Below are 23,812 nucleotides of genomic sequence, written 5' to 3'. Positions count from 1 at the left end.
AATACGAATGGTGTCGGCAAAGCTTCGCTTACTCCATACTGCCTAATACAAAAAAAGAAACTAACTACTTCGAAGAAGGCGTGCCAGAAAAAGAAAGATATACTTTCGCAATATCTAAAATAAACAAACTTTAGTTGAAAAAAAAACAACAAACGATCCAGCAAAACACAGTTAGAATAAAACGTAAGGAACTATAAAAAATGTGATGTCGGGTATAAATGCACTAGTGGTATCCCGGAAATGTCATCTCGTTGATGTGACAAGTCGTTTAAGTCACGAAGCAAAACCTTAAGAAACCAAAAAAGAGACAAAGATTAAATAAAAAAAAGCACGTAGCTTTGCATCAAAACATAATTAAAACACTACATCTGGATTGTGCCACAGGCCTTTACGTTATATGGAACGCGTTACATCGGCAGTGATTGGGCAAAACAAACTTTGTCTCCGTGCGGTCTAAAGATCGGGATCTCGAATCGCGAACAAGAAAAGCGTTTCAAAAGGAAAAAAATGCTTTTATCTCTAGCACTGGTTACAAACGACAAAACAGCGTCCCTGAGGCGTTCACTGGGCGCGGTAAAGGACGGGTTGTTGAAATATCGATTTGGCACAAAGAAAAGCCAGACCTTCCCCGCGGTGCCATGGTGGAATTCCTTTTGACGTCGGGGACAACAGCGGTACGCAAAGAAAAAAAAAAAAGCATATGTTGTGGGCAAGATGAGAGCCGATTGTTTGTTCCCACAAAGGTGCACCCCTCTGTGGGTTACAGACGGCTTTATCTGCTGTTAGTGTACGTTGCTTTATTCATGCAAAAAAAAAAGTAGCAAATGTTTCTATGACCTGGTACGCGCTTACTCCCAAAAACAAAGACAAAAAAAAAAAAAAACAAAAAAAACGCACGACGCGTTGCAAGTTTGCGACGCTACATTGCAGATGTCTTTATCGTGAGCACACCAAACTTGAAAAGTAAAAGTTCATATGAATGTAAAAGTACAGGAAGCTTATTATTTGGGCATGCGTGAAACTTACATGTATAAACAACAACCGTAGCGAGGTGTTTACAAAATGAGACCGGATTGTGCCTATCTATATCGGCTGACATCTACATTTTTTTTTTGTAACGGATGATTAGGGGATTTTTATATATTGCGGCGCAAGATTGTTGTTTAACGTATAAAAAAAAAATACTGGCAAAATACCAGACTTGTGCCCGATACTTGAAAAAATGTAATGGATTACAATTACACATTAGAAATTACCGGGACTCAAATGTAAGGGATTACCGTTACAAATTACTTTCGCTCAATGTAACGGACTACTTTATTCGTTACGTTACCAACTACTTTCATTTTACGTTACCAATTACTTTCACTTTACGTTACCCATTACTTTCATGTTACGTTTCCCGCACACTTATCAAGAAAAGAATAATTTTTATATTAAAACATAATAGTCTGCAACACTACTTTCAGTCTCTCACACGCCCGCATTTTGATAGTCCTTGCAAAAATAAAATATTATATTTAAGAGAAAGAAGGTAGGTGCACTCCGTTGACCTGTAAGCTGACAAGGCAGCGAAAGCTGCAACCACACCCGCCAACCCGCTTGCTAACGGCGACCGGAAAAAATCCCTGGGATTCTGCAAACAAAGCTTATGGTGCGCATGCTCAGTAGCTTCGTCTATACCTCCGCTAGGAAATCAAGAAGACAACGCCTACTCGGCGTTGACTTTTTGATCTGGTTTTCGCACGTTTTTCTCGCTGTTCTATTGACCGGTCACACAAAAAATTGTTTCTTCTTTTCCATTATTCTCCTCTACACGTTGTTTTCCATTTTGTTGAACTTGTTATCTTTATGCTGGTGAATTGCTGCTCAAACACACTAAAAAAAGCCGGCCGTCTACTTTCCCGCACAACACTCGGAGAGCCAATCACCGCACCTTACGGAGGCAGCTTAGTGAATGACGATGCTAAAACATTATTTAGAAAAAAAAAAAAAAAAAAACGCAGACTGAGTTGTGACATTAACCAATTCAAGCGTGGAGTTTCGCATTGATTCATGTCACAACCCAGACTGCGTTTTTTTTTTTTTTGTCTTAACAATGTTTCAGCATCGTCATTCGCTGAGCTTCCTCCGTAAGTTGCGGTGATTGGCTCTCCGAGTGTTGTGCGGGAAAGCAGACGAACGGGCTTTTTTAGAGTGTATTACTCCAGCGTCAGTATTATGTTCATATATTTAAAAAGTAATGAGTGGTTAAAGTAATCCGAAAATACATTATAAATTACTGCAGCAAAAAAGTAAGATGGCATTTACAAAATTATTTAAGAAGTAACAGATTACAGGTAATCAGTTACTCATAACGGATTTCTTCCCAAGTCTGCAAAAATACCTTCCCATTTCCAGCGTTTAGAGTGCGAAGGAGGCAGCACACCAACGATAGGTTGAAGTTTAAAGACAGGAAATGATTCAACAACAATATTGACGTCGTTAAGTCGAATCGGGCTCTGAATTAGTTTTAGAAGTATTCTTGGCAAAAGTAAAAAACATGATAGTAGTAATTAGTGAACAAATCAGTGAATCAATCAGTGTTTTTATGGAGTCCAGAAATATCCACGCGGCCTTCGTGCTTGCACACTTCAACGAAATGAAAAAAAGACACACACTCAGGTTCAGAAGAACAGAACCATAGCCTCCTCTATACTCACAAAGCCTAGCAGTTCGAGGACGGAGCCCGGTCGCAGATTTGGAGCGCGAGGATCTGGTAGCACAGAGCATCAAAGAGCAATTTCTCGGAAAACCTGGACGTCAGCGTAGATCTTTTGCAACGGCAAGGACCCGAAATACAGTTTGGGATCCTCGCGTTTCGCCGCAGCATCTCGCGGCAGCAGCGAAACGCTGCGTTTCGGCGTCTCGCCGCAGCGGGACGCCAGTCACGTGGCTCTCCTTTCATCCGTTGTCTGCAGCTCCACCTTTTCCATTTCGGCGGCCGCTTCTCGTGGCGGTCTGCCAGACTTTGTCAGTGTAAAGGAGGCTATGACAGAGCACATCAGTCTGACACCAAACAACTGTACTTGGTTCCAGTTTAAGTCCAGACGCAATCGACGCTTTGAGGTAATATGAGCAATCAAACGTCAAAAGCGCAGGTCAGTGAGCCTTTTTTGTTGATCATTGGTTAAGCGATGATGGAACACGTACAGAAACATGGCGAACACCATGATGGTGCGCTTTTTATGCTGTCTGATTAGTACCATCAGCTCGTAGCGCCGGCTGTGCCTGGACGTAAGTTGAAACGAAGTATAATGCCAAGAGAAATCAAATTTCGAAGACAAAGACAGCACGGAAGCGGGCATATTCTAACAAATAATGAAATAGGGTGATGTCCAGGGGACGTACAACTACATATCTGCTCTAATTTAGTTTGAAGACGTTTCTTACAGAGTGATTACATTTTTAGCCTACATAAAAATATCATGAGTTCAAAATTCAGATATTTAGAATTCACGAATCTAAAGTCTGAGCTTTATTAAATACAAAAAATCGATATATTAAAAAAAAAAAAAAAAAAAAAAAAAACAGACTGAAGCTTCCCGTAAAGGTACACATAGAACTCCAAAAACACTCCTGACAACAAGCTGAAACTATTAATCAAGCCGTGCACAGTCATAAATGGACACAAAAAGTCTGTATTGTATCACCCGTCGCTGATGCTGGATCAGCAAGTTGGCAAGTTCTGAATCGGCTTTATTATTTATGCAATGTAGAGGTCCGTAATTGTAACGATGCCTCACAATGTACATAAATATCGTTCGACTTCCAAGGATATGGTCTTGGAAATGCGTTCCGCGCAATTTACTGGGTTGAAAGAAAGGAACGGTGCAGCGTCAGAAAGGTGACAACCCGAGTTTTATCTCTTTCGTCACTCGAGGTGGGACGCCGAATGTACGCCAGTATGGCGAAATGAGCAAACCCCTTCCATTTCAAATCCAATCTGAGAAATCAGAGTTTCCTACAATTCCACTACCTCCAACTAAGTAAGAACGGAAACAATGTGCCCATTCTCATTCTTGGAATAACTGAACTCTACGATTCCATTCCTCTAATTCATAAACGTGAAAAAACGACTATTCTCAGCTAGATTGTGTTAATAAAAGAACATCAGCATAAGGCCGACGTTATCAAACGCAGATACAGTATTTACTCGAGCAATGCCCGCACTATTTGTGAACAAGGCCCTTGCGTCTGCTTTCCCGCAGGGCACGAATACAGCCAATCATCGCGTTGCGCATAAATAACATAGCGAATAACTAGATCGAGAACACGATTTTCCATACAAATGCAATCTTCACAGCTGGTATCTTCGCCCGAAGGCGTTATCTCTGTCCTGTAAACAGCTGGAATCATGCTGCCGATTGCGGTGATTGGCAAGCCGCATGCTCAACGGAAAAGCGAACCCTCCGGTTTTCTTCATTAACAATGCGGCTATTACTCGCGTAAATATGGTACAACTATAAAATTATGCCAAATGCGTCCCCAAAGACCTTATTCTACTAAGCCGAGTGGTGGTCGCAGAAAGCTCTTCGCGGCGCTTGGTGTCGCAGACATCGATAGCGCGATCATGCTGAAAAGGTTCGCAGCAAACACCAGAAACTAAAACCACCGATTTGTGTTGCCAGCGGACCGTATATGGGAGGGTGTTTCTTATAGGCTTTGCTGATTTGTTTTAAAATAAGCCGTGAAAGCTACACTAATGCGGTTTGTGCAGGTGAGTTATAATGCAAGGGGGACATAATATAGGAGGCTAGTCGTCATAAAAAATTGAATAATTAATTAATTAATTATACCGAATAATTGAGACTTGTTGCTTCGTCCGTTTTTTTATCGTTTCGTGTCTCCGGTTATAATGGAAGTTCTTCACCTGCTTGCCTGTGATTCTACCCTTCCTTCTAATTAACTGAAATTTGTTAATTAACTTTTAATTAGTGAAAATAAAGATATGTTTAAATTAGAAACTTGCCGAGTCTCAACGAAAAGCACTAAATCAGCAATATTTAGACGGAATTAGTGTGCGTGGGGAGGAAAATATCGCGCTGAAGTTACTACTTGTGCAACAGGCTCAAGGCTGGCGGGGAGAAAACGCGGATGATAAGAGACAGTAAAATCACACGGGCGCTTTATCACACCGGTAGCCTTGCTTTAGCTCCAACGTGCTTCTCACGAACTTTAGCGCTCCAACGTGCTTCTCACGTGTTTCATGTATTTCCACAACAAATTGAGTGGCTTTCGAAGACGCAAGCAAGTTTCCCCGTTGTAACTATGTGTTTATCTCAACAAATTAAAAAAAATAATTAAGATATTTTAGTTAATTAGCCGACTTATTGTGGCGATGAACCGCCAATGTTATGTCCCCCCGGCAGTATAACTTGCATAAGCAGACCACATTATCGTAGCTTTCACGGCTTAAAAAAAAAAAGAAAAAAAAAAGAAAATAATGCCAGAAAACAACAAAACAAAAAACAATCCTGCATATTTTCCACAGATACATGGTAAGCGTGTTGTTTGCTTGATAAGGCTTTAAAAATAGAGTTTTAGAATAGGGGTCTTACGCGCTGTGGATCCCCCGTGCAACTTGATGCGTAACACTCCGCAAGCGTAGAATTTCTGCACACGCGCAATGCGCCACCCGAAGCTGTTCGGGGTACCAAAAGCGTCGGGGCCCCATCGCAACTCCAACTCCCTATAGATGGCGGGGCGGTAGTTCCAAGATGGCGGAAGAGACGGGGATAGATTTTTTATCCGGCTGCACGCTGACGTTGATCAGCATGCTTAAATGAATTTATTTGGGTACAAATACGAAACGGTCAGGGCAGGAGCGCATCACAGGTGACGGAGATTTTGACGTAAGTTAGGAAAATTAGCGTGTAGTTTCTTTAGAAGCGGCGGAAACATCATAGAACTTTGTGACATTTTGTGGAAGGAGAGCGTGCTTTGGGCGCTGGTCACATCACTGAATGTGGCAAAATAGTTTTTTGGGTGATGAAAATATCGTGGAGTTAGCGCTGTGCCTGGCCACCAGTGGTCTAGTGCGTAAGCCGCGCATGCTGACCGTCAAGCTCCAGTATAGACCAGCATTCACAGTATTGATGTCTCCGTGTTAGAGGCTCTCAGTGCACACCGTCGCGGTTTTAGTGCACTGCAACACGTGATCAACTTGCGCCATAGTTACTAATGGGCAGTTTTAGCATAGCGTAGCCGTAGGCTACCTTGCGGTGAGGCATTGCGACCAGAGGTTCACGCTGCACCTTTGAAGCACGATTTTTAGCGCGCGCGACGAGCATTGCCGCGCCTACGGTAGCCTTCGGTAAGGCTATACGAGAACTGCATAATCACACCTTCGGCGTGTCTATAGATTTCATTTATTGCTCTGCCAAAGCAAACATTTAAGTACCGTGTTATTCGTATCGTCGAGACTGGCCTCGCTAAAAAAACCTGCCCGTTCTAAGCACACCTTATGCTCCGCACACAGACGCGCTTACCAATGCTACGGGAATTTCTTCATTTACCTTTGTAATTAACTGAAAGCGTGTACACTGTAGTCTGTCTTTTGGAAGTGCTTGGAACAAACTGCCATGCTTCTTGTCACGGGCTTTCAGCGCATAAAATGCGAATTCATTCCTGATGTCTGTAGCTCGATACACCCGTTACGCAGCAGTTCTTTTCTACTTTTTGGAAAGAATAAAATTATCGTTGATTGTACGCAAGAGCTTTGCACAGCTAGCGGGAACTTTTGCCGTCACGTTGAGCACAGATTGTGCTAGCGACCGCAGGAGCTCAAATCTACACCGTATGCGATCTACGAAACGTCCATAATAAAATGAGAAATCGCGGTTTCTTTGTGCAACGCTGTTGCGAAGCGGACAGCAAAAGTTCCTATTTTAACGCATTCGCGTTTCCCGCGGACCAGAACACGCGGACCAGAACAGCATCCCTGCCACCGTCTCCGCCGTCGTCCGCGGCCCCTCTGGTTGTTCGCTCGTCCGCGAGAGCGCTGTAGGGGCCGTGAGCCCGTGATCCACGGTCGAGTCTTTTATTCTGCGTTGCATATAGAATAAATAAAAACGAAAAGCGGAACTTAATCCGAGACCGACTTTGTGTTGTTTTTATTCATTCCTTTTTTTGACCTTGTTTTATACTAACGGTATTTTCCACTTTATTCAGTGGGTTTAGCCTTCTGCTCCCCTTCCCATTATTGTAATAGACCCGTCTGTTCCATGGTATCTCCCCCTCCTGTCGGTTCAGAAAGGGAAATAAAAGAGCCACAAGAAAAAAGGCAAAGAGTTGGATGGTAATTAACCGTTATCGCTCAAACGAAAGGCTGTCATGAATGACGAGCGGCAGGCGTTACCGTGGCCCGACTATGAACTGCACTTTGACCTTTTCGAATATAGTGGCGATAACTTCACTGCCCGCTGCAAATTCACTGCAAAAATATTTACGCAGCCGGGAAGTACTCTTCCTTTACCATTCACAAGCACCTCGGGGTGAGTTTCGACTTTCATTTCTGGACTCTACCGCTAGGCAGGGAGACGGAACGATGGTAGGCCGACACAGCAACAGCGCTCTTCAGCCTCAACGACTTTCCTACCATTAGGAAAGTTTGTCTGTTGGTGTGTATATTTATACAGCCTGAAGTTAGTCTGCCACAACGGGCGACTTGTCTCTCAGCTGTGTGTGAGCAATTTAGCCAGTGCAGTCCAGCAGCGAGCCTTGGGTCTTTAACGTGCACCACGCAGTATAGTGATACACGACCGCACGCCGTACGATGCTCAAGGAAAATTTGTTTACACCTGAATACTTCACTGCCGTCCAGGCGCCCCTTGAGCGCCTCTTTTGCAAGGGCCAGAATGCCTTCAGCATGAAAAAAAGGAAAGTTATTTTTGAAAAGCAGTTGCTTTTCAAAGATACTTACAATATGAACTAAATAATTTATTATTTAGTTCATCTCGTATCGAAGCATCAAACGCTTTGATTCAACAAAGTCGTGTGACGGTGATTATATATATCTCAAAAAGTGAAGAAGAAAGTTTTCTCAGAGTTCCAAATTGTAGTAATTGTGTGTCGTCATCAATGTGCTCATAGTAAATTAAAAAAAAGAAAAACAAAAATATTTTGAACGTAACTAAGTTACTATGACGAAGTAGCTGTAACTCTGCCGCGTTACTTTTATTTTTAAGTAGCAATAACTGTAACTTCAATACATTTTGACAAACTATCTTTAACTATAACTAATTACTTTTCTAAAGTAACTTACCCAAAACTTCTCAAACTCTAAGAAACCGTCGTAGCCCATAGCCTACACGAAAACGAAAGCTTGTTAACGACGTTCTTGTTGGCGAAAAAGCGATTCGTTTAACAAGCGCTTATGATCACTGTTTTTTTTTCAATTCTACTGAAGTTGAACCACACAGTTATACACAATTGTTACATTCAGCTACATGCTTATATATTTTGAAGTAATGATCCTTATTTTTTATACAACGTTGTATAAAACCAGCTCGTTTGCGCCCTTACATTTGAAGACGAGTTGATCACTTTTATTGAACGTCCATCAAATCTTAGGCCTCGATTAAACATAACTAGAATTCCACTTTTTCAAGATCTATTTTTCATTAAATTCGGAGGGTAACTTTTTTTAGTTTATTTTTTATATTTTCAATTCACCGAAATTCAAAGTTCAGTATTACGTTTTCCAGATCTTCAGGATTAAAACAATACCATATATTATCCGGAGACAAACTTACATTAAACTCATATAAAACTCACCTGTATTAAATGATATGTCTGCAGCTGCATTTGGCATTAAAACCCTTGCCATTGTCAATACTAACTGTCCCACGACAAATATTGCAAAGAAGCGTTGCTTCAATTAACGTCAATCCTTTGAAATAATTAAATACCTGGACGCAGTCGCTTGGTAACTCTAGCTGCTCTGCCCACCTCCTAAGAAATCTTCAGGTTCATAGCTTTCACTTTCATAAAAGCACCACCCCTCCTCCCTTTTAGAGGCACAAATAGAATGCTCCAAACTGAAAATCGGAACAGAAAATTTTGTCGTGGTCCAGAAATACAGTCACCCGCTGTTCTGAACGAACCTTGACTAGATAAACGGTATACTCTCTTTGACAATAGTAAGATTCGAATGGAAGTTGAGGTGGTTTCTCCTCAAAACCACCGACCCTGTGCTCTTCCGTAATTTATTCGTAAAACACCGCATTTTTTGCTTTTCATTTTTTTTTAAATTTTGTTATTGTGACCTTGAAATTCAGAGTTTTTCGGATAAATCCATGTTTACAAAATTTTACCGTCAAGTGTTTTTCGGAGTTTTTTTCGAATTTATTCGAAAACACGAAACCTTAAATATAAAAAAATATATCACTGATCTCCCACACACGTTCGGCATACCATTAAGCTATTCAGTTTTATTGCTACCCCCTCATTACCTTGGTGTTAGATAAGTTTGAACGAAGATAATTATCTGCAGCAACGTGTACAGAAGGAACGTGCATCCGCTCGGAGCCCCGTACAATTCAATACCTACTAAGTCGTAATTTACATAGACATTTGTTTGATTGGGGGCGTCAGATCAACCCTTAAAGGTTGTCAAAAATGGCGATGTATTTTGCGAACCCTTAATGTCAAATTAATCATGACCCTGGGACTGGGAAGGACACCTGAAGATAATTTAAAAGGGGCAGAAGAAAGGCGAAATACGAAGATTGTCTGTCACCTTTGTTCTGTCCCTTCTAATTCATCTTCAAGTTTCCTTCCCAGCCTCAGGGTTTAAAGGGGTACTCCTGCGATGTCTTGAGTTACGCGAACTAACTATCTTTTCGGAATCACCGGACTTTACCTTTTCCGGTGTGCTGTTGAGGATTGCGAAATTAAAAATAGATACTGAGAAACCGTCGAGTGAAAATGATGCCAATATCAGTATTCAAATATACCCGCGCATTTCAGTGCCGTGACGTCATGGAAAGCAGGTTTGCAGGTCGAGCGGGCAGTCTAATTATGGACTATGCGGAACACTTGTTTCGTGCTGCTGCACGGGTGTTGGAGCGAGCTTCCAAATTATTAATGTAAAACAGTAAAACTACTTGTGATCAGGTGGGAACAAAGCCTAGAGTCCAATTAATGGACTTCTGCCTTCCGCTGACTTCACTTTTTTATTGTTTCCAGAGGAGACTTTCACAATGAAAAACACGGTGAGGACGAAAGTTGTCTAATCAATAACTTCGCGGAAAAGAAATATTTCGGACATGTATTTGAGTTACTATTCCAGCGATGTTTGTTGGTGTGTTTAGCACATTTTTAGGCAAATCGGAGACTACGAAGAAAACGCCGGAGTACCCCTTTAAACATCATGGTTAATATGTACCAGCTCGCCTGCACTTTGATCACTTTTTCGCTAATGGAAAATCAAGTGGGAGAAAAAGGTGACTGAAGAACGTAATGAGCGCCTGTATATAGATTCCAGAATGTAACGTTTCCCTAGCATACAGCCTATTTATAGCTGCAGTTATAACGTTTTATTTTCAGCATGCAAGCGTTCATCACAAATACACATTCATAATATGTCGTATCCAATTCTTTTGTCTCATTTACGAAATAATTGTGCGCAGGCTTTACCTATCGGTGATATAAAAAGAAAAGGTTAATCCTCAAAGGGAAGTTCGGACAGAAAATATGACCACAAAGATTGTTTTTTCTTCGTGTCTAGAATAATAGCGATTAATTGGTACGTAGATTTTGATTCAATATCCAGCTGAATATTAGACCAGATTCCCGCGCCTTTGTGACGACACTGCGCACAAATTAGCTACCGTTGGCGAAATAAGTATTATCACAGTAGAAACTCGAACAGCTACACGGCACCCTACTCTGGCCACAAAAAAATCTTCACGGCTGTCTGTTCAAGTTCGCTAGAAGAAAGCTGGAGCGTCTCATTTCCCTCAAAGCACTTGAGAGAGCCAATCGCAGCGGTCTACTGAAGGAGATCGGAGAATGACGGGGCCTAAAATTCGTCAACGCCCCCACCACATAAAAAAAAATAATTAAAACTAAAGCTGTGTTTTGCGGGATTTCAGACGCTCCAGATTTCTTAGAGTTGAATTGCAATGTAAAGGCACATAGAACGAACTTTTCCAGATAATTTTCGACGCTTCGCTGAAAGGGGCATGTCTAGACGCTTCGTATTTTGTTTGATCGATAGCATTGGAAAGAGAGCCATTAGTTTTGGCGCAGAATTCTTTTGAGGTCTCTGATGCCCGGACGAATTCGCGCACTCGCCGTATTTTGGGAAGAGCGGTGCATTTGTTTCTTTTCTTTTAGCTTCGGCTAGATTGATTGCGTTTTATTATTGATTTGGCTGATCGAGAATAAAACGAGCGCGTTTTCGTCTTTTTTATATGGTGCGTGTATTCGTCACTGCTTCCGCGAGTCGAAGTGGAGTGTCTCATTTGTTAGGTGATTCGTCAGGAAAACGATTCATGGATTCGACGTCGTTCACACTTAACGAATAAACTCATCATGTATGACGCGCACTGAAGACATTTCGAGAGATAACAAGGAAACCCGTGTAAACTAAAACAAAGTTTTTTACCAACTTTTTATTAAATTCAATATTCGGGCAACACGCCTGTACTTCGCGGCAAAAAACAAACAAGAAACACACACACACAGAGACACACAATCTTGAATAAATTAATGAATAAATAATTTAATTAAGCATGTTTTGATAAACTTAACCCTCCTGTTTTGCCAATATGATGTTATAACCTGTACCGATATCTTGCACCACCCATTTTTATCACATTAATCTTTTTTTTAATTACCCATACAATTAATTTTTTTACGTACACACTTAAATTAAGAAAACTGGGGAATGAACGTCGTGCGAGCGGTTTATTCAGTTTCCCAGTATCAAAATACGGGAAGCGTTCTACGAGACTAATGTTTACAACTCTCTAAACAAATGTAGCCAAACTCGCTGCAAAGATTGTCGTAGAAATGCGGTGGCATTTTGGACCACCTCGCATGTCGTAAGCGATTCTTTATTAAACTGCTTAGGAAGTATTGCAAGAATTCTAGAAATATTTTCCATCGACGTCCATGAAGTCTTCTACTGCAATAAAAACCAACATTGTTTTGATCTCTCTACTTCCCGTGGACCAACAAACGACTTTTTTGTTTGTATTACTCCAATTCAAATTTTGAGATCTTACTATATCGGTATCAACGTAGTATGCATGTAAACCTTTTAATAATATTGGTCATTGCATTTGCGTCCAGCAGAGTGATGCGCTCGACATGTGCCGAGCGCATCATCCCGTGTGTGCATAATTAAAGTGTGTAAATGTGAGATGCGTGCCGCCGGCTTCGTTGGTTCCAAACCGAGTCACTGTCGCGTGAGTGCGTAAGGCTTGCTCATAAATAATTGAAATAACTTAGCAGCGTAACAATTAAAAAGTGCCTGCACGCTGACGGTACGGAAAGTATTCGATATCACTACATCTTGGGAGTCTTCTCTCCATAATCTTTCCGGATTCTCGAAGCCCCTCTACTTTTCAAGTCGGACTCTTGGAGTGGTCGGCTTTCACTTCGATGTGGCAACGGATGTCGTAACAGCGTTGCCTGCCACGTTTGACGGGGCCGCAGAAGAACCATCAAAAACTCGACGAGGGCCCGTGGCTACGCTCGCTCGATGATCACATCACTCCATCTTGCCGCCTCAAGCGTCGGCAGTCGGCTTCCAAAAGTTGCCAAACCGGCTCTCGCAGAGCGGCGTCGCCGTGAAAGTAGGTTTCGCTACCCATACAAAAAAGAAGAAAAGAAGAATTAAAAAAGAAGTAAAGTACAAGTGTGTATGTGTGTGTGTGCATGTTTATGTACGCTTAGGCAACGCTTCGTTCGGTGGGGTATATCGTTTTCCATCGCCAGCCGTCTGTTGGTCGATCACGGCGTTTACAATAAACGCTTTGCATTTTTTTTTCTCGTGACCGTGTCAATGGCTGTTAGCTGTTTTGTTAGGAAATCGAGGGGACGACGAGGTTTTCGTCACTTTGCTAACAGGTCAAGGTGCGCCAACGCGAGTTTTTGTGTCGTTTTACTCTTCACACAACTGTTTTGTGTCTTGCCTTTTTTTTTTTTTTGTAAGTGTCACGAAGTGCGATGTGGGATTCTTGTTTCATGCATGGCATTTCGGCATCAGCTTCAGTGTTCTGCGCTAAGCGGTCACTGACGTAGGCAGCGGGGTTTTGGCATTGCAGCGTGCGTTTTTGCGCTGTTCGCCATATTTCGACGCAATATTTTTAATAACTCATTCTAGCGCGTTTCTGGTACGAATTCACACATTCCTTACGATTGCGTATTTGAAAATTGTGTTTCAAGGAATCGCATTTTTTTCCCCAGTTCTACCGCATGTGAGGTCAGCCGTAGCAGAAAGAACGGGAAATCGAAGAGCGCTCTCTCGAGAGAAGAATCACAAAAATTAAGCACGCCTTGATCATATCTGATAATCTCGTGGACGAACAGTATATGTGTCGCGAAGGAGCTGGGCGCAAGCTGCGTGTGCGTGACGTCACGTGACATCACGAGGTCACGTGACCTTAAGACGTCACGTGACACTGTGACGTTAGGGTGTTGAGTTCAGTTAAGTTTGGTTTCTTAAACTCTAAACTACGCGTAACCGTGTAACCTAACGGTGGAGTGTGACAGTCGAGCGTGTCTGATGCCCGTAATGTCATTTTTGATACGAAACGGCTGCTAAAACACATTCTGCGTTACAAATGCATGATATGTTTGTGTAGTTGCTTAAGTCATGAATCGCTGTAGAAACTAAGAGTAACGTAAGTATTTTCATTCTCTCCTACAAGATAAAAAAGGGGAACACGGGATTGTGATAATGCTATTTTCGCTTTTGATCATGGGGGTGATCAGGTCCTCCTGCACATCTGGCAAAGATCTGCCAGGCTAAGCAATTTAGAGCACACATTGCGCAGAAAAGTCTATGATCCCTGCTCTTGTTGTTTGAAATTGCGTTGACTGCTTCGAACTAGAATGAGATTCTTTTCGTGGTATTTGTATTTAGTATACTAGTTTTTGTGGTATTTGTATCTTAGTACTTTAGTGCACCACAGTGGAGACTGAGAAGTTGTTTGTGGGCGCAGAAAATAAAGAATTATTATTATTATTATTATTATATTGTTTTTGAGTGTGGGGGGGGGGGGGGTGTCAAACCGAAGCCCCTTCCCCCTTCCCCTGCCCCCAGGGCAGGGGGCGGTGCCCTTGTTATCCTTTGGGCGCCGCCGACCAGCATTTGCCCTGCCAGGTGGCAGCTGTTTCAGGGGGGGGGGGGGGGGGGGGCAAACACATGCCTGCCCCCCCACACACACACTCAGAGAAGTGAGGGGGGGGGGCAAGCGCCCCCTTGCCCTCCCGGTTGGTACTCCCATGAATATACCTTAACCGTATTTTGTATGTTAGCGTTGCAATTCGCGCGTCGACCGGGTCTAGCAACTCAGAAGACTCTTTTCAGAAGGCAGAGTCACCTTGTAGCTGTTCCAAAAGTACTAATATTACCGCTCTAATGGCGGTGATAGGAGATCGTGCTCGGCTAGGTCAAGCATCCTCAATTTCGTAAATGGGAGGTGAAGTAAAAGGATCTTTTCCGCTTTTTGCTTAATGCTTTCGAAGACGTTCGCTTTGTCTGGTGAGGAGAAGCTATAGTGTCGACATTAGAGAGTCGGGTTTGGCTCTGCACACGGGGTGTACTCTATTCATTTTAACACTCCACGAGTACCTTTTCCAAATTCAACCACATATCTGGTAGCTGAGATAATAATTAAACTTTTGCCGTACTAACGGCTGCAATGAAGATTTTTTTGTTTGTATTTCATAAACAGACTTATTAGACCCGAGTTAAGGCCGGTTCAGACACTTGCCTTTGAGTGCATTTGACTGCGGTGCGTCGAGAACCGAAAGTGAGTCACCGGCACGTCTGTACTTCGTATGAAGCGTGGTATCCAATTCAAGGAATCATCTAGGCACGCGATATAAGCAACAGGAATGTCCTGGTTTTTCGCAGCCGCAACGCAGTCAAACGCCACTGTCTGAACCAGGCTTTAGGCATGAACGCTTAAAGGGGCCATTAGTGTCACTTATAAGCTATACGCATCAGACTAATGACACTTGGCCATATTGTGGCTTAAAATCATGGTTGCCAGTTATCTGAAGCTTTACCTGAAATCACAGGAAACAGTTTTTCGCCCTTCAGAAATGTTTAAACAGTTCGCGACAGAGCAAAGCAATATTACATGAGCTTCCTAGCACCGAATCTAATGCTGAGGAAGTCGCACTTTTAAATTATGGCGATCGGCAGTTGCGTCTGCTCTGCATACGAAACGAACCAAAATGGCGGCAGCCACAACAATGTCGGGGAACAGAGTGCCGATACTCTAAGCGCAGCTAATTTAGTGGCTCTAGGGGTCATAAAATAATTTTCTACTTCATCCTCCTTAGCTTTAATCCTCAACTCAAAGGCGAATTAAGAAATTACGTCGTCGTGATATGGCTTGGGCAGCGGTGCGATCACTCCAAGCTTCCATCGTGTCCCCCCCCCCCCCCCCCCTTTAGCCAGACCATAAAACTTCTCATTCGCAAGTGACGATGAATTCCGCCAGGGCACTCATTGGCCACGAACGCGAATCCAAATATTCGTCGACGGATTGATTGTTGACAGGCGCCTTCGTCCGAGTGACACAGTTCTCGTGTCCAATGCTTGAGCGGGGGTCGGCTGACGTCATTTTGGCACCACTGACGTGCTTTGGGTACCGCGGATGTATCACAGTGAAAAAGCGGAGAGCTTCCGAAGGAAAGGAGGTACGAAATAGTCTGCTATACTTTCATATGTTCCTACCGAAAAGCTTGCCTTTGACTTTTTAGCCTCCTTCTTTTGGCCTACTAAACGATATGTGGTTGATACTAGAGAGTTTTAGTAGATCGTTCCGACACCTCCGATAGCCCCGATAACGATACTATGCATGCGCAAGGGAGGCGGTGGCGAAGTATCGGGTATCGTTATCGGAGTCATGGGAACGATCTACTAAAACTCTCTAATTTATCTCAGCACATAATTCAAATCATAGTCCCTTTAAGCTGGAGTCACACTGCTGAACTCATTCTTACGCTGAATTCGAAGCAAGGATCGCGCGGTGACTCGCGCTCGAATATGTATGCTGACTGCCTTTTGTATAATAAAAAGGGGCTATTCTTTTTCAGCCATAGCTGCGTGCGCGACTGCTAAGGGCGTGCTGAAGGCGAGCTTCCACAGTTCTTTTGCAACGTATACATTCCACACGATGAAGATTACCGGTCTTAGCAGTTTAGTAATGTGAGCTCATTCCGAGCATGCGCTCTAAACATCGCCCTCAAATATGGCGTCCAGTGAATACCCTCTATAAGCAGTGTGAACCCGAATTTACGCAGGTATTTTTGTATTCAATAGATCGATCTCACCAAGCGTTCGGCGCATGGTTTGACGCCACCATACCTTGAGTTCACATGCAGGAAGCAGGCGGCAAGGCACGGGACGGTTGGTGCCCTCTCGTGTCTGCACAGGCAAAGCTCCAGCGTGGTCGTTGCACGTGTAGAAAGACCAAAGTTCCCTCGCTGCATTGATGCAGCGGTGTGGCGTAGCAAAGCTGGCTGGTGAGATCCGTCTATTCTAGCGTCTCATTACATTGCCGTCTCGAATGTATGCGCCGAGAAACTGAGAGACAGGAAGTGACGAGACCGCGCGGGGGGCGCCAGAACGCCGAGCTCTGGTTCCAATGATTGCTGGGTAGACCTAGAGCTAGCTGCCTTCGTCGCCACTGCATTCATATGAGACGCTTTAGAACACGGAACGCCGGCGTCCGGCGTCTGGCTTTCGCGTTCGATCGCGTTCCATGAGTGCAGTGGAGACAAAGGCAGCTAGCTTGAGGTCTACCAACCAATCATTGCGACCAGAGATCGGTGTTCTGGCGTCTCCACACGCTCTCGTATCTCCCTCTTTCTCAGTTTCTCGGCTTCATATTTCTTGCATCATCCACTTGGGCGCCCAACGTCAACTCCTTCTTTCATCAGACGCTAGAAGACCGCCATTAGTGCGTAACAGATGATACGACTGATACGATAATGACCGTGATCAAAGGGAACAGATTGAATTTCGGAGAGGGACTTTTTGAGGCGAGGCATATAGACGCTTTGCACCAGCTGCACATGGGCGCCGCCATACCCGACCTTCCATTTGTGTTTCCTCTTATAACGTTTACTGGACTACGTCGTCAGGGCAGGTTATTGCCATTTAGATTCTAGTGTGTCCTCTTGTAAAGCATTAGCCTTTGTGGAAGCTCGGCGACGCCCGCTTCATTGACTCGGCGTCTAGGTAAGACGAGAGAAAGTCAGCAATGGCGGCCGTAGTCTGCGCGTGTGCAAAGCGTGTATAGTCGCGGCCTTCACCCCAACGCGCATCGCACTCCAATGTCGCCGTTGCCGCAAACATCGTTCGACGGCCGGGCGAAGAGACGCATCCAGGTCAAAGAGAAGCTCGCTACAATCCAGTCGTCCCCGCGGGCGAGCGCCCGCCGCGTGCACGCGTGGAGGCGTCGCCCGGAGCCACATTAACGAATGCTGTGGATGCGGACGCGTCGGAGCGTGCGTTTCTAGGCAATGCGATGCGCTATACTGGGTTACACCGCAAGATGGACCGCAGCCAACGCTACGAGACATCCCAGCCAATCCAGCACCGTGAACATATCACGTGACTATATACTACACCCCGTTTCAGGCGAAGTCCGATCCGTAGTCGACGCTACGTTCTGACGGAGGCAATCAAGCGGCGCCAAAAGTGTGTCGTCACGGCGTTCTCTCGGATGTCACGTGACACTCACGCGCCACTGGATTGGCTTGGCTCGGTTTCGTGGCGTCTTCCGCGCCACATCGCGAGGTGAGGCGGAGGAGAGACGAATTCAAACTGGAGCTTTGGGGCTGGGGGACGAGGGAGTCTACGAGAGAAAGCAAACTCTGGAAAATGTTCCCCCATCACGACCGGGTTAGTTATTTGGGTTGGGTATATAACGATCTCGTGCCCAAGCATCTCCCATGCTTTGGCTGTCTGTAAGTGCGCGTTCGAGCGTCGTGTGATTGGTTGCGCGGCGAGGGATTTGTAGGCTGTTTTTCTTTTCTCGTCTAGACGAAGGCTGATTATTGAGGAATCCTCTCGGTGCGCTGGAAAAAATTTAGATCGAATCGCGCTCCGCGAAGCGCACTCCGAAACACGCTTTATTGTTTTATATAGTTTTTCCGGCTTACAGGTCACAGTAAAAACGTACGTATTTTTGGGGGGAAGTTTCTTCGTTAGGTGTTCTGCAGTTGTGCATAACTATAAAGGGGTGTATCTTTGTAACCTAAAACTTGGCGAATGTGATGTGCTTTACGAGCAGAAGAAAAGGACAAACGAAAACAGATAATTTCACTGAGGCACGGACAATCGCGTCCACGCCCGAACGCACGCCCTCTAGCGTACAGATGCACACACGGAAAATAGTAGATGAGCGTACTGCTTACAAACAAATGGCACGAGTGGATAGACTGAACGGGTTCAGTCACCGAGACGTGGAATGGCAGAGAGCCCGTGTCGCTCGTTCACTATTAAGTTACGCTCAGAAAATCGGCACCCCATTCCCCGATTTTTTTGCGGGCGCCGCCATTTTGGTGCTTGGCGCACGATTCGAAAATGCGACTTCCCGAGCTTTGGATTTGCTGTCGCGAAGCAAGGGGATATTGTTTCGCTTTGTTTCGGGGCTGTTTGTACATTGCTCGAAGGTCGGAAACCCATTTTGACGATATCAGAGATTGCCTCACATAGCTGTCAACAATAATACTAAGCACTAAGATGGCTGAAATGTCGTTGTTTTGAAGCGTAGCTTATTTACTTGCTCCATAAGTGCTGTCAGATCAAGAGAAAAAAAATAGCTTTTGCTCATTTTTTATGCACTGTGCGAGGTAGTTCTTGCAAGATTTGGTTGTCGCGAGAAAAAACGATGCTTATGGCGCTTGAAACGTGTTCGTCTGGATATCAATAACATAAAGCTAATTAAAATGCACCTACACACACACACACGCACACACACACACACACACACACACACACACACACACACACACACACATATATATATATATATTTTACACATAAAGGGAAAATTAGGGACGTTCCGCGAGGAACGGACCTTTTTTTACTGCGGTTTTTGAGGTGAATGCGAATCTAGTTCACCCTGGTTCATGCGCCATGCGGGAAATCACAAGCAGATAATGGGCTCATTCGATTTATTTGTACCAGCCTGCACCGGTGCAGAAAGGTGTAGCACGGTGCTTAAAGTACGGGGAAATGTACTTCTGGTTGTGCTTCTAGGGCCCGTTTGCTCGAAGCGCTAACCGCGGCTAAAGTTAGCCGCAGTACCCAGGAGAGGGATTTTAAAATCACGTGACTGGCTCGGTAGAGATGTGGGGAAACATGGCGGTGCTCCGGTGAATGGGCGCCGCGCACTTTGGAACTAATATGTCGTTGTAGCTGCAATATCGGGCGCGTTGGTCAGCAACGAATGGTGCAGGAGGCTTTCGCTTTGCTTTAACTCACTTAAATCACAAAACATGAGCAATGACCTCGCCGCATTTTATAGATATTCTTTCGATTCTGGCCATTCCTAAGCCTAAATGAACCTAAAAAGTAGCGGCATGGCAACGTCTTTAGAAAGTGGATTGCCTTGACTTAATCGGCTAGGTATTGATAACACACTAAAGCAAAATTACCCAAGCATCGAGGAGAACGCTGGAAGTGTAATTCTACGGTCCGCGCGCGCTGGCTTTCCTCTTATAAAAGATTCGAAGTAAATAATCGTAATACGGATTTGATGAACGTGCGTGCAAGGCTAAATTTGTTTTAGACTTTTTGCTTTAGAACAGTTACTACTGCAGACGCCAGCACGTGCAACGCGTGTAACTACACTCGTAGCATGCACCTGGAAAGGTCTATTGGGATGCGGTCTGCTTTTGTGCGCTATCAATACCCGGCCGATTGAGTCAAAGCAATCCACTTTCCAAAGACGTTGCCATGCTGACAATTATCGCGTTCATTTAGGCTTAGGCTTGGCCACAATCGAAAGACTATCTAAAAAATGCGGCGAGGTAATTGCTCATACTTTGCGATTTAAGTGAGGTAAGGCAAAGCGAAAGCCTCCTGCACCATTCGTTGCTGACTAACGCGCCGGATATTGCAGCTACAACGACCTATTAGTTTTAAAGCGAGCGGCGCTCACTCACCGGGAAACCGCGCCATGTTTTCCCGCATCCCTAAACGGCACCAACGTTAGGACCAAAGGGAAAACAGTTACTTACGATGGCGTAACAAATTAGGTGCGACCTGCATTGCTTCATATGTTTTGAAGGGCGAACCATTGTCCCGCATACTCTTAACTTACGGTCGTATTAGCGTGTTGCCTAGGTCGCTCTGATCGCAACCTATGCAACCGCGCGAACCAGAAATCATGCGTTTAGCAATGTTCATCGGCGCTGAAGAAGGGCAGTAGGTAGTCGTACCATTGCTTCCCCGAAGAAGGCAAATCATCTGGAAACTCGCTTACCCTAACACATTTCCGCGGGATTTGAGCGTAGTGGATAAAAATTGGGGCAAACACTTTTGAAGGTAACGCTTGCCTGCCTAAACTAGAACATTGTGCGTTGAGTCGGCACGTGGCACGGCAGGACCTGCTTTATACCGTCCTATTTGTCCAAAACGGCGACGCCTTTAGGTCTTTGGAGTCGTGCACAAGGATAGGAAAGGGTATACCATCAACTCCAAAGTCGAAATCAACTGCTAAGTCCCTTTAAAGTGAATGAACTAATCATTTTTGTAAACTTTTATGACGACTCTGAAGCGTTCTTACCTTATACACAATTTACTAGACTCTGCGGAGCTTCATCCTGGTTGCGTAGGATGAAAATCTAGTCGTTTGCACAAAAAGCTCGCACGAAACGCTGTCAGCCACCACAAAACCCTTTATCAGGAATACCCACCTCAGCAAGACAAATGTCGCTCATGCAGTTCAGAAAGAAGCAAAACTGTGAATTTTGTCCCTTCCATATGTAGTTCTTTTTGTGGTACGTTTCTGCGGTTTATAAACAGGATCCCAAAAAGAAATCTAATTTTGAATACCCCCGCAAATAAACGTATACGTGGGGGAACTAAGAAAAGAAAAAAAAAAAAAAAAAACCTGCAACATATCGTTACCCTATTCTTCGCTTCGGCACCGTTTTTTCGTAATCGGGGAAAAAATAGCGTCGGAGGGGGGGGGGGGGGGGGGGGGGTTCTGGGAGAAAGCCCAATTCCCGTAGAAATCGCGAATAGATTGCCAAGGAGATTCGAAGAAGAGCAACGACAGGCAAATGCACATTAGATGTTTGAAATGCGTAGTAGATTGGTTACAACTAGAGCAATAGTGTCGCCCTTGCAGCGGTCAGAACAAATGTACTAGCGAAGAATAAAACCGAAAAAAAGATTGTCCTTTCTTTATTTAAATCTGCATTACAGTTAATGGCACGACGATTATTATTTTTATTTTCATATTACGACAGCGTGATAAAAACGTAACATTATCTCGCTTAAAAAAAAAAGAACAAACAAAAATTTTTTTTTTTTTTTTATTAAAACGAGTTATTTATTTTTTTACTTTTTTGCTTGATTTGTTGTTTTCGACATGGCTAGATTTAGAGTAAACAAAGCAAGCTCCACCCAATAAAAAAGAGATGTTTGTATATATGATATAAAAATATAAATACCAGCATTAATAGCTCTTCACAACTTTCCTTTTTTATTATTGACATATTTTTGGAACGTCGATGGGTTCCGCCCACGAACTACCGACGAATTTATGGGCTGATACGGGGCTTTCACCGCGTCTTACAGTACATTGGAAGACGTGTCACAGTACTCCAAGATAAGAGTAAAAATGTAGTCTGACTGGTGAAACATTTATACGGGTAGGAACTGAGAGAGAGAAAGAGAGAGAGAGAGAGAGAGGAGAGTGCTCGGGGTTGTCAGAACACCGAGCCCTGGCTCGAATGACTACATAGTGGGTAGACGCAAATCCGGCTACCTTTGTCTCTGCGTTTCTTAAAATGTCTGAAACTATAGTAGCAACACAACCCCGATACGAGTTGTGGAAATGCTGTTATCGAATTCCCGCTTTTCCCCTACCGTCGTCATAAAGTCAAGTTGATGGTGAGTTTCACCAGATTGAAGAACCTTACCTCTCTAGCGTTTTTTACCCGAAAGATCTGATAGGACTTTACGCAATGTGGGGTAACCCTTATTCCTTTCTCTCTACATATCTCAGTCGTCATCGTAGTCAGCCATATACATCGACACGGAGGTCATCATAATCACGGGTAAATTAGTCCGTGCACTTCAAGCGATGTATAAATTGCGGAAGAAAATCACGAGCTGGGTTTTGTAGTATTTGACTCTTGACTGTACTGAGTGCGGGAAGTTATTTAGTTTTCACGTATGTCATCACAACACACCGATCGGAAGTTTTAGCCAGAACATCTGTCTCTTTCATTATTGCCTACCTTATGACTGCGCTTGAAAAAGAAACCTTAAATAAAAAAAAGGAAGTGAACAAATAATACTATATTGATATGACGTGACTTGGTCTCAATATACGATAGGCACTATATCTGCTTGGAATAAATAATAATAAAAAAAGAAGAGAAAACATAAAAATACGGTTTTGATATTATTCTGACTTTTTTCTCCAACATACCTTCTGCAGCCTAGAAAAAAAAAGAATTACTCGTTTTGTTTTCGAAACTGTTTCCAGTCAAAAGAAAACGAAAGGAGACAATGTGCTCATCCGACAGTCATGATTGTTGACTTTGAAAACATTAGCGTTTCGTGGCGGTGGTGCTCATCAACCGATTCCTCATTGCCACCAGAGTTCCAAGGGAAGAGTCAAGATATATAACTTTTTCAAAACCCCGTCGGGCAACATAGGCGGTCGCCATTTCCTGGGCACGAACCGCGTGACTGAATCCGAGTTCTCGCGAAACGCTGACGCGTCACTCGTATCCAATACATGCTCAAAATGCCAGCTCAAACAACGCCGTGCTCAGATATTTGGCGCATAGGCTACAAGATGTCGCGCACATCTGAAAAAAAGGGTCTAATAGCGACTCCACTGAAAGCGACGGCATCTAGCGGCTAGAAGAGAAAGCTGTGGTATCACGTTCCCTCGCAAGCCTCCTCTTCGTGCCAAAAGGCGATTTACAGCGTGGGATCCAAGGACGAAGCCGTAAGAGTAGGTTCAAAAGCATGCCACGAAGATCGCCACTATACTGTCGGTTTCTCACGAAACATATTAAAACTGCAAGTTGGGCTAGTTGGTACTTATGCATGGTAAAAAATACGCCTAAAAACACGGACAAAGAAAGAAGCACACAGGACGAGGCGTCGCTTTGTCTGCTTCTTTTTTTGTCCGTGTTTTTAGGCGTATTTGCCACCATGCATACTCATCAAACAGTTTTCTTTACACCTTCTAGATCCAGCAGAATAGTTTCTTTCAAGTTAATCAGTCTGTGCGCCAGACATCCCGCTTCCTCGTACACACTTGACGGTTCTCTTCCGAGCTGAGTTGAGAGAGAGATAGAAAGAGAGAGAGAGAGA

The sequence above is a fragment of the Ixodes scapularis genome, unplaced genomic scaffold (assembly GCF_016920785.2).
Source record: "Ixodes scapularis isolate PalLabHiFi unplaced genomic scaffold, ASM1692078v2 PGA_scaffold1__304_contigs__length_218370807, whole genome shotgun sequence".
NCBI lineage: Eukaryota > Metazoa > Arthropoda > Arachnida > Ixodida > Ixodidae > Ixodes > Ixodes scapularis.
Note: the sequence above shows the minus strand (reverse complement) of the source record.